Source organism: Sarcophilus harrisii, chromosome 3, assembly GCF_902635505.1.
Source record: "Sarcophilus harrisii chromosome 3, mSarHar1.11, whole genome shotgun sequence".
Lineage (NCBI taxonomy): Eukaryota > Metazoa > Chordata > Mammalia > Dasyuromorphia > Dasyuridae > Sarcophilus > Sarcophilus harrisii.
The window spans coordinates 290,964,459-290,975,268 of NC_045428.1; positions in this window are offsets into that span (position 1 = coordinate 290,964,459).

Here is a 10,810-nt window from a genome sequence, read left to right on the forward strand (position 1 = left end):
AATCTAGAGTTTCCTGGTTTCAAGACTGGCCTGAAGCAACATTTCTGCTGTGGATGATAGCAAATCTTTAATCTTAGCTTCTTAGCTATAGATGAAAACAGGATAGATTTCACTGAATCAAATCTCTACATGAAACATAATCTCCCTTTTAACATCCCAGACAAGAGGTCATCTGCCCTCTGCTTGAACACCATCACTGCTCTCCCAAAGTACACCATTCCATTTTTGTGAACCAAGTCTTCATACTGAAATACTATCTGTCTACTTGTCACTTCTAAATACTAATATTAGTTCTGCTCTCTGAGGTCCAGAAGAATAAAGCTATTATCTCTTCAGTATATCAATAATTTACCTATTGGAGATTATGATTGTGTTTCCCCCTGAGTCTTCTCTTCTTCACAGTAAATATGGCTTCAGATATCCTCATTATCCTGGTTGCTTCCTCATGACCTACTTCAGCTCAGTGAATCCATTGTCTCATTGTTTGGGACATTCCTACCACTAGTAGAGACCACAGCTCATTTGTGTCCTTTCATCCTGCTACTTTTGTCTATTTTTGGTAGATGCCCAAAGAGAATCTCCATTATGTGCAGAAGGCCTTTTTAGTCTCTTAATATTTCTTAATACTAATACAAGATGTCTATCATTCCTTTTTATTATACGCTTAGTCCATATCTTTTACTAATCTTTATTGGGAGGAGTAGGAGGACTAGGAGTAGGAGCAATGTTAACATGCATATTATTAGTGAGTATTTGAAAGGTACTTTTAGCTTTTTGATGATATACTTTTACATTATTTCTTACACACATCATCATTAGTAATATATTGTAGACTATATCCACCAGGAACCTGTCTCAAAGTCTGCTTGCCCTACCAGATTGAGAGTTGGTTTTCAAGCCAGGAAGATCTGTCACATGGGTAAGTCACAGAAATTCCCAGTGGTCTAGGAGGCTTTTTAAAATTAAATTGCAAAGAAGGTATGGATCTTTTTAGTACAGGGAGTTTTCTCACCTGGTAATTCTCTACAGAATAAAGTCACAAGTCAATTCTCTATCTCATAAGTCTTTCCATTGCACTTTGAGTCAGTCACAATGAAGGTTCTTTGGAGATCATGTTGTCTCATGATTCATATTCCTATAGTGGCACCCATCGTCAATTTTTCCCTAAAATGTGGGGCCCAGACCAAAGTACAATAATATTTCCAACTTTGAGCAGTGAGACTATTACTTCCCTCATCTTGTACACCATACTTCCCTCAAATTTTACTTTAACATTTTGGCAATTAATAACACAGTATTTGTTGTTTGGGGCAGGTAGGTGGAGCAGTGGATACAAATTTGGCCTCAGACATTTATTAGCTGTGTGATCCTGGGCAAGTCTCTGAATTCTTGTTTGCCTCTTTTCTCATCTGCAAAAAGAACTTGGGAAAGAAATGACAGATCACTCCTTTTTGGGGTACCAACCAAACCCCAGATGGGGTCATGGAAAGTTGGACATAATTGAAAAAAATGACTTAAGAACAACACATGCCAGACTTGGACTCCATTCATATGTAAAATGAGGGTGAGAGATGAGTAAATCTTTGCATTCTTCCCCCAGTTGCAAATTCTATGATTCTATGTATTTATTCAAGTCATTGGTAAGAATGTAAATAAACTAGGTCAAATACAAAACATTTTGACTCTATATTAGTCTATATTCAAGTTGATTCATTAATTTTGACTTTGGGTCTCTGATTACTCATCTAGTTCCAGATTCATTTAACTCTACTGTTTTTTTTGCCCACATCTTGCCCACAAGGATATCATGAAATGCTTTGATGAAATCCAATATATTATCTCTATATTTCTCTCATCTACTAGTCTAACAAGTCTGACAAAAAGGAAAATGAAGTTAATGTGGCATGACATGGGCTAGATAATAATATGAGAATAGTATGGGGAAAGGGAAAGGAAGGGAAGGGAAGGGAACGTGGAAGGGAAGGGAAGGGAAGGGAACGTGGAAGGGAAGGGAAGGGAAGGGAAGGGAACGTGGAAGGGAAGGGAAGGGAAGGGAACGTGGAAGGGAAGGGAAGGGAAGGGAACGTGGAAGGGAAGGGAAGGAAAGGGAAGGGAAGGGAAGGGAGTGTGCTTTATTTTTTCTATTATTCAATATCACTATTGGACTTCAATTTTCATATTGCCCTTAACATAAATTTTTAAATATCACACTTTAAAATATCACATTTTATAATTATCTGCATATTTTAATAGAATGAGCTCATTCAGGTCTTTTAAAAAGGATCCTATGAATTCTGATTGATAGGAACTGCCCATAATTTTGGTACTCTCAAGAAAGAGGTAAAAGATTGCCTGTCAAGAATGTGTTCATTTTCATTGTAACACAGAGCCATTGCTTCATTTGATGCATGATATCCTGAAGACCCCTGGCAGCTGCATTGCATAAGAGTCTCCCCTGTGATACACAGTACAGAGGGGAATATTGACCCAGAACAACAGGACAAAAAAACTAGGCAATTAGCCTTTTTAGCTGCACTATTTTGCTACATAATAGTGCCACCTGCTTTTTCTGATGTCTGCACTGAAGTATGAAGGCTGGTTTAGAAACACTGGTCAGGTAGCTTGAGTTAGTCTGCTTTATATAGACTAAGTACAGGAAATCTCAGGGTGGGAAGGTTAGTATCCTCATCAGGGATATTGATGGTCCCTATAAGTACACTTTCTTGATTCGCCAGTCTACAGATCAACTTCTCTTATTATAGTAACAATCACAGACTTCCTGACACTATTGCTATAGGTTTCTGGCAACTTCTTGTATTCATTCTTGAGTAGATTTAAAGGAAATAAAATTGGGACCTCAGGCAAAAGACTAAATCTTCCCAACCAGAGCTTTAGGCACCAGACTAACTATTGAAAGGACTGTGACCTCAAAAAAAAAATCTGATTTTATTTAAGGCTAAATTTATGCTCCATAGAAGAGAGGAATGGCTCACCTGAGGATGCAGATGCTGAGTAATTACAGAATGTTAGTGTAATTCAATCTGGGTTAACCAAAATCTGGGGCCAATACTTCCCACCACCACTATCTACAGATATGCTCAGCAGAGGTACAATGCTTTGTAGAAAGGATGCCATAATAGAGATAAAATTCCAAGAGTATAATAGCAGAGACAAGTGTAATATCCTCAGATAGCATCAACCATTCTGCAGAGTCAAAAACATGAGTTTCCATGGCCATCTCTGTGTGATCTGGCCTCTTGGCTATTCCACAAATAAAGCATTTCATCTCTCCACTACAGGTATTATTTCTGCCTACTCCAATATATATCCATGATGCTCTTCCTCTTCCACTCAGACTACTGACCTCCTTGCATTCTTTTAAGTTCCAACTAAAATCTCACCTTTTATAGGAAGTTTTTCCTTACCTCTTGTAATATAGTGCCTCTCTTCTTTAATTATTCCCTATTTATTCTATATATGACTTGTTTTGTATATATTTACTTGCATGTTATCTTTCAAATTTGATTATAAGCTCTTTGAGAGCAGGAACTATTTTGGGGGGTATTTTTGGTAATTAGTACATTATCTGGCACATAATGTTTAATAAATGTTTATTGATTGATTAATTCAGTGTCACATGTCCCCTATTCCTATATCCTAGCCATATATATTAAGGATTTGAATTCCTTTGTATATAAATTCCTTACATGTTTTTCCTCTATGAATTTAGTGTCCTTTAAAAGACATTTTCCTATTTATGGGAAGGGAAGCGCAGGGAATACTTTTCTTATCACTTATTTGCCACAGTTTCATTAACTATATTTTCATGCAATGTGTCTTTTGGCTAACTAATAAAAGTAAGGACTTTCACTTTTATTCATGCTGGTGGAGGTTACATGCCATTATTTTGAGTGAGTATGACTCACTGAGTGCCTTAAACCTAGGGTAACTTTTCTGAGTCCCCCACTTGTGAGAAAGTGTGCCAGGTACTACATATGAATTGCCCTCCATCCTTGAGTAACTTGTCCTCTTCTCTAACTTATGTCCTGCTAAATTTCAACCCTTTGCCCAGATTCTTTATTTTTCCTCCTGAGCTGGATGACTGAAACTGGATCCATTGCAACTCCACTGTATTTTATTTTATTGGGCAAACCTTATATCTATATATGTGTTCATTTTCTATACTCATTGCTTGCACCTCTGCTTACTTCTAAATTCCCTTGGAATTATATTTCCAGTAACACCATTCAAGTAAAACTGTTCTCTCTGAGACTGTCAACAATCTCATAATTGCTAAATATGGACAGAATTTGGGACTTTGCACAACTCTGCATCATTTAAATCAACTCACTTGTTAGTTAAGAGATTACTGTCCTTATGTCATTGGTCCTCTTCCAAGAACAAAGGACAAAATAACCCCAACAACAAACATGGTGACTTTTTTCTCATAACATTCTCACATTGACCTCTTTCTTATATTTTCTCCTCTCAGGACCTATTTTTTCTATTGTGAGTTGACTTACAAAATCACTGAAAAAAAATCACTATTAAGAAGCTTCATGAGAGTGAACAGATAGATAAATGTTAGTTTTTTTTATTTTAATTAAATGCACTTATTTATTTAAAACTTAAATACAAAATAGAAAAAAAATAGAAAAGGAAAAAATATTGTCGTGCTCAGCAGAACATGAGAGGATTCAAAATATGTTAACAATAAATTTCCATTTCAAGAAAGTGTATATAATAGAATACATTATATTCAGAATTGCCCATCTTTTTTTGATGTATATTCTTTTTAAATTGACATTTCATGACATTGTTCTGTCTTGGTTCTTCCTGCCATACAGTTCCTCCCCATTCTCCTTTATGAAATCATCATAGGCATCTTCTCTCTACAATTTCTCTGTTTTAGTCTTATTAATTCATTGGTTCAATGATCATCCCTAAAAATTTAACCTGGAAAAAACCTGGAAAAAAATTTCCAGGTTTATATATCTATCCTTATTATTCTCTATCCTGACCACGACAATCCCATGACAGTAATTTGTTGGCTATCTCCAAATGGATGTTCCATAAACATCTCAAACTCAACATTTCAAACTGGTTTTCCATCCTAAAACCATTGATCTTTTTAACTTCCTTAATTTCCACTTAACTACTATTTTTCATTACAGCCTCAGTTATATTTCTCTTTTTTTCTTCTTTATGTGCAATATCCAGTCACTAAAACATTTAGATTCTACTTCCACAGCAACTTTTTGACTGATAGATGAAGAAGATGACTATGTGGATGATCACAATATGCTGAATCCAAGCTGCAGAAAATTCTAAAGCTGAGCTTCAGAAGGCCAGAGAGAAGGATACAAGTCTAAAGGCTGATCTTCATTTGTTAACAAAAGAACAAGAAGTGCTCAGGGAAAAAGTAATTGGACTTTACAAGGTTGAAGGGAGAAGATGAAATATCAACTGTTGTGATCCTTTCAGCTACATCTATGTCATACCTTTATCACTGGATGAGCAAAACTGAAAAGGATTACGAATATGAACAATGATCAAATGCAATTTTCATATTCCTAACATTGCCCATACTATCCATTTAGAAAGCACCCAGCTCTTAAAGAAGTTTTTCAGTGACTATCTTTGGACCTTGGTGGACAAACATTAGAGTCAAGAATCATGGTTAACCTCAGTGATTTGAGTAACCTTATAAATAAATAGTTTTTTTTCTTAAAATAGCCTTTGCAACATCTCTCATACATATTCCTTCCTTTGCTTAGATTCTGCCACTGTCCTGGCTCAGGCTCTAATCATCTCATACTTTGATGACTACAATAGCCTGTTATTGGATGTATCTGCCTCAAGTCCTTCTCTACTCCAATCTGTCCTCAATTCAACTACTAAAGTGATTTTCCTAAAATTCAGGAGTGATCGTGTCACACTACCTCTTCACTTAATAAACTCCTATGGTACCCTATTACCTCCAAAATTAAATTCAAAATCTTCTACTTAGCATCCATAGCCTTTTATAACCTATCCCCTCCTACTTTCCCAGTCTTCTTACACTGCCCTCACCATATACTCTTCAATACAGGCATATTGGTCTTCTTGCTGTTCCATGAACAAGATATCCCATTTCTTAGATCTAAACACTTCTCTCACTATCAACCAGGACCGGAACTCTCTCTTCTCAATTTTGCCTTCTGATGTTCCTGGTTTCTTTTAAGTATGAACCCTGATCTCACTTCTTTAAAATCAGCTCTCAATCTCCTTTTAATATGAGTGTGTTCCCTCTGTTAATTATTCTCTATTTGTCTTATATATATCTCATTTTGTGTGTATTTTCTAACATGTTGTGTCTTCTATTAGATTGTAAGCTCTTTGAGGGCAGAAAGCATCTTTTGTCCTGTATCCCCAGTCTAAATATTTATTATATTATTATAAGTGCTTAATAAATATTTATGAATGACTTAACTTCAACTTACCTCTTTAGGCTTATAGTATGTCATTTTCTTCTATATATCCCATGCTCCAGACAAACTTCCTCTCAATTAAACCAAAATTTCTATTTATGTTTTTGTACAGATTGTCCTTTGTTCCTGACCTGAATTTCTTAGAATCCTTTCTTCTTTCAAGGTTAAGCAAACATGCGACCTTATAAAGAAAGCCTTAAATTATCCTCTATTTATTACTTCTCAAATCTTCTTTGAATTTTTCCCCTTACTTTTGATTTATATCTTATCATAAGAAAAGTAGCTCATTTAGGGTATTTTTTTTGTTTCTGTTTTTGTAAACCCCAAATCTATCATAGAACCTTGTTCATAGAAGATGATCAATAAATAATTGTTGAAATATATTGGATTAAAATGGAAGCCCATAAAGGCAATGACTTATCCAAAGTCACATAATCACTTAACCAATGTAGCAGCCATACAATCCATGTCACATGATCCCCTAGCCCAGAACCTTTCAGATTACAATATGCTATGGAATTCCAGGCAAGAGCAATGTTTTTTTTTATTTATTATAATAACTTTTTATTGACAGAATCCATGCCAGGGTAATTTTTTACAACATTATTCCTTGCACTCACTTCTGTTCTGATTTTTTCCCCTCTCTCCCTCCACCCCTTCCCCTAGATAGCAAGCAGTTCTGTATATGTTGAATATGTCGCAGTATATCCTAGATACAATATATGTGTGCAGAACCAAACAGTTCAAGAGCGATGTTAAACCAGAAAATCTTTACTATTTCAATGAGATTCAAAGTCTTGCACAAAGGAACAATTTTCTCAGGAAATCTCTTATGTAAATAGTATTTTGAATAATACTCTTGGTTCTTGATTACCTCAAGAAGCTACATTTGGGGGATAGGAAACTTAGAACTATGGTCCTAGATATAAGCTCTCCTTCCAGCTAAGCTTGAAAACTGTACACATATAACCATTGTTCTATCCCTGATATGCTTATAGCATTGCACAACAATGTCCCAGAAGACAACTGAGGTTGAAATGGTCATTTTCTTTATGATTTTCTCAATTGCTCCATAGCCAATATACTGAAAGACACTGTGCCTGAATTATCAAGGACTCCTGACTGACAGCATAGATATCTCTTTAGCCCCTGTCCCATCCCAAACTGAAGAGTTGTTTCATTGTATTTTGCCTCTCTTTATCCCTGGTTCTTTTTGCTTACTGTGGGAGCTATCACTGCTACTGATCTCTACATCTCTCTTTCCTCTCCTACCTGCTTTTCTTTTTCTATTTCTGCTTATCTTCTGTTGCTTCTTTCACACTTGTTAGTCTCATACACATACAAAAAATGACCTTTTCTAGTTCTTGCCAACGAATAATAATACTACTTTCTTTCTACTCGGGCTAGTCACAGTATTTGGGTTCTCGCTCCTTTTACTGTCTCCTCTTAACCATATTCACTTGTTATTGGACTTTGGGAACTGCTATTTTTATGGCAAAAGCACTTTGTTTTTCTTGTTCCTTCACAGCAGGTCTGGAGCTATTCCAGAAGCTTGGAGGTTCTGGAAATTTAATATCTTTGTATATGAGTTTTTGCCATACTGTCAGAAAACCTTAACATAGTTTGTTCTCATAAATAAATAAATGCCTCATTCAACAATCTTATGCACACTATTTATTGACTTGCTTAAGGAAATAATTAATTGAAATGGTTACGTAAAAATCTCTTTTATCACTTCATAGGTATGTATCCTTAAGTAAACCATCTGATATCCCCACACTTTATTTCTTTCTCTGTAAAATGAGAGGAGGGAAGAAAGTAATCACAATTTCAGAGGTAGAAGATGCCTCAGAGGCCTTCTCATCCAATCCTTATCTGAACAAGAATCCCTGCTACAATATGCCCAAATGGCATTCAGTCTTTATTTAAAGCTTATTGAGAGGTAACCCTTTCCTAAAGTCATCCATTTTACTTTTTGACAGCTTTAAATCACCCTAATTTTTAAAATTGCTTAGTTTTGCCTTTCTATAGCTCCCACTAACTGCTCCTAGTTCTGATGAAGAAGAAAAATTCTAATCTTCTATAATATAGCATTTCAGTATTTGAAGAAAGCTATTAAGCCCTTTTCCTTTTCAAATCTTCTCATCTCTAAGGCTTCCTAGGTCCTTTGATTGAACTTTGTATCATATGATCTTAAAACATTTCACTAACCTATCACCTTTCTCTGGATACTTTGTAATTTATCAATGGCCTGTCTAATGGAGGGAAATAGAGAAGTTTTGTGTTAGCAGAATGTATCATTAATGTCAGGGATTTTTTGTTGGTGACAGAGAAATATATGTGTGTATAGATATAGATACATATGTGTATATACATGTGTATACCTATACACAGTATGTATCTACACACACTGGAGTCTTAGAATTAATGTAGCTTTTATAGCCCAAATCTCCACCCAGCGGCTCTGTGTTTGTTGGAACAAAGCACCAGAGGAGATGGACAGATTTACTGTGTTACTTCAGTGAACAAGGCTATCCATCAGGGGCTACATAGGAGTTACAAGGAATTTCCTCACCCTAAATCAAATGGTTGTCTAAAAACATGGACTTTGAATAAACAACCGACACTACAGGTCACTGTAGGCCAGGGTATTCTGGATGGCTTCTTTTGACTGCTTTCAGCTTGGTGTTAGTTCTTAGTCTTAAATTCAGGGGTCCCCAAACTATGGCCCGTGGGCCAGATGTGGCAGCTGAGGATGATTATCCCCCTCACCCAGGGCTATGAAGTTTCTTTATTTAAAGGGCAACAAAACAAAGTTTTTGTTTTTATTAAAACTGCCCTCCAACAATCTGAGGGACAGTGAACTGGCCCCCTATTTAAAAAGTTTGAGGACCCCTGGAATTGTAGCCGAAGATGTGTCTACCTTGTCAAGTAGAAACTGTCTAGTTATAGAATCCTAGCCCAGCAGCAGTAAGCATAAGAAAGGGCAATGATTAAGAGAGCATCAGTGTTCAGTGGAGAGCAGGCAAGAGCAATGTAAACCATATTGCCAAAGCACTACTGGGATGAGGGTGTAAACTGCCCTAGATTCTCTACATGAGTACTTTCCATGATTGGCCACGTGACCATACTCTTTTGTACATACTCCTTGGCTATGCATGTCCTTATATGTGTGTTCATATTTATTCCTTGGTTTTATATATATGCAGGCACGTGGTGCTGTGGTAACTATGAGAGAATGAACTTTTATATTTGAAAACTCCTACAATAGCTATAACACTTGCTCCTATACTAAACTATAAACTGAAGATAATAGTCTAGAAGTGATCAGACCATGATAGTTTACTATGATATTATTAACTTTTGCATTTAGAACACTATGCCTTTTTAAATAAAATCTAATATTGCATTGTTGTTGTGTTTTGTTTTGTTTATGGGTGCTATGCCATATCTTTGTTACATATTGAATCTGAACTTAATTAAAACTCTTGGATCTTTTTTTATGTGCATTATTATGTATAGAAATTTTTCCCATCTTGTTTTGAACCTGTGTAGGACTTCACGTTTATTTTTAAATGAGCAGGAATTCTGTAGTTTAGATTACTGAACAGCAATCCTTAACCAGCAATTACATAGCAAATTCAACTGGATTCCTAAAATGTTAGAACTGAAAGAAACTATAGTGATCATCAAAGTCAGCTCCCTCATTTTGCATGTGAGAAAAAGGAGGTCAAGTTTAACTTAATTATCTAAGGAAATTGGTAAATTATTAGAAAAAACTGGGACCAGACTCCAGATTTTCAAGCTCTGTATTCCAGTGAATTTCTCTTATATTATTCTGTTCTAATTTAATTCAGCAAAGAATTTTTCTCATCTAATAATGAAAGACAAAGTTGTAGATAGGACATATGAGCAAGAAAAATGATTTGCAAATGGCTAAAAGACAATGTTTCAGGTAAGGTTTTGTTTTTCATTCAAGATTCAGATTTGGGAATTAAGTACTTTGAGTTCAACTATAGAAGGATCAAAGAACTTTTGTAACCTCAGGTCATATTTACTTAGAGATAGAAAGAAGCAAAGTGAGGAGAACTAGGCTTTCCCAATTTAGATGAAAAAGGAGCTGTGAAAGAGCAAGTGATAAATAACCTGGTTTCTTCTTTCCCCAACTTAGTCAATGGCAAGAAGCTGCTTTCTTTCAATACAACTTTGCCCTGGCAAGGACAAATTTGGTTGACATATAGAAAACTGAGAAAAAAATGGTGATGGGTGGTAAAAATGAAAACTATTTTTTTCCTAAAAAAACAAACAAATAAACCCAAAACAGGTACAAAAACACCAGG